Source organism: Cynara cardunculus (genome assembly GCF_001531365.2).
Source record: "Cynara cardunculus var. scolymus isolate 2C chromosome LG 1, CcrdV1, whole genome shotgun sequence".
In the NCBI taxonomy this organism is placed as follows: Eukaryota; Viridiplantae; Streptophyta; class Magnoliopsida; order Asterales; family Asteraceae; genus Cynara; species Cynara cardunculus.
In genome coordinates, this window is record NC_037528.1 from 8,818,252 (window position 1) to 8,820,210 (window position 1,959).

The window sequence follows — 1,959 nt, forward strand, 5'->3', positions numbered from 1 at the left end:
CAAATGCTACAGCATTGGTGCAGCGTTGGCCTGGGTCTTGCACGACTTTTTGGAGGACTTAATGAACAAGACRTTGGCTTTTTGAAGGTGGAATACARCTGTAAAATGGCTGGATTTTTAGTAGAAAATCAGATGTACTCTCTAGTTAAACTTATGTACTCTCTAGTTTAGCTTTTGTACTTTTTAGTTAAAGCTTTAGTTGTATTGTAACTAGTGTTGGTAAGCTTAGCCTCCAAGCTTTGTTCTTTTGTCTTTTAGTGCCCATTTTGRGTATAAATAGGAGGCTAAGGTTACCACATTTCTCACCCAATTAATCCATAATCCTTTGGATTCTCCCTACTTTTTCTCCCAACTTTTCTTCCTTTTGCTTTAAACCCTCTTCAAGGGTGTTCTTCAAGTTCTTCAAGATCTTCTTCATCTTTTTATTTATTTACTTTCTTGTCTTTTATTTTCCGCTATTTATTTTCTCGTCTTTACATTTCCGTTATTTACATTCCGTCATTTACATTCCGTCATTTATTTTCCGCTATTTACATTCTCGTCATTTACATTCTCGTCATTTATTTTATCGTCATTTACATTTCCGTCATTTATTTTATTGTCATTTACTTTACGTAATTTACGTTTATGTCTTTATTTTCCGTCATTTATTTTTTACTTTCCGTTATGAGTAGCTAAGCTTTTATAGCTTGAGTGTGAGACGGAAATGTGAGATTTTCAAACCGAACGAAAGTAGCTAAGTGTTTTCAAAAACAACGTTTCATTGTTTCATTCGAGTTTTTATAAAACCAAGCACACTTCTTGACGGGTTGATCACTTGAAAGTGTTAAAGTGCGATGGACTTAGAGATAAGCCATCAATAAGCACGTCAACTTGGATGACATAMGAGGTAGACTTGAGAAAGTTGCCGACAAGGAGACTTGTCATTTATGTTTTTCAAAACGTAACTCCCGACGGGTTGGTCGCTTGTCAAAAATGTCAAAGTGTGATATATTCAGAGATGAAATATCGAGAACACGCCAACTCGAATGATATGGGAATCAACTCGAGAGAGTGATTTTTAACAAAGAGATTTGTTTATCCATATATTTTGAATACACCATCGTGTCACTATTCCCGGTCCAGACACCTCATAGAGATATGGGTGGAAAGCTATAAGATAATGCAATGGTGAAGTCCGAGAGGAATGCCTTCAAAATAGATGGTGGAACTTAGTTTTGAAACACTGCTTGCTGTAGCATTGCTACAGCATTGGCTGCTGGAATTTGTGTTTGGATCTCACCTTAAGTTTTACACCCTTGCTTCTTTTATTTATTCTGTAGTCTGTTTTGGATCACATTACAATCAAAGAAAAGTCTTCGAAATCGTCATCTGAAATCATCTCTTTCATTAGACTCTAATCTAACTTTGGCTACAATCTCTGTGGACGATAATCTGGTACTTGTACCACTTTATTACTTGGAAAGACGACGTTAGGCCGTATTGTATACTTGCTTTGTGGCCTAATTTCATTAGTCTAAAGGTGTGAAATATAACCGACCAATCACATACGACCATATTATAACATCGACTGAGATAAAAAATAAAATGAAATATTAAAATCAAGATATATCTCGCTGCATTGCGCGAGTACCCTTCTAGTATATATATATATATATATATATATATGTATGTATATACTATAAGAGTACTCGCGCAATGCAGCGAGACACATCTTGATTTTAATGTTCTATTTTATTATTTGTCTCTATCGATGTTATAATACGATTTTATGCGTTTTAAAGAAAACAATAATGATTTTATTTTTGAATAAAATATACATTTGAAGATATCATAAAAATTTGAAAAAAATTATATCAATTTTAATATCAAATCAACTATTTAAAAGTTTTTACTTTTTATGTAATTTCTTTAATTTATTTTTTTATTATAATTTAATTTAAGTTTAATAATAAAATA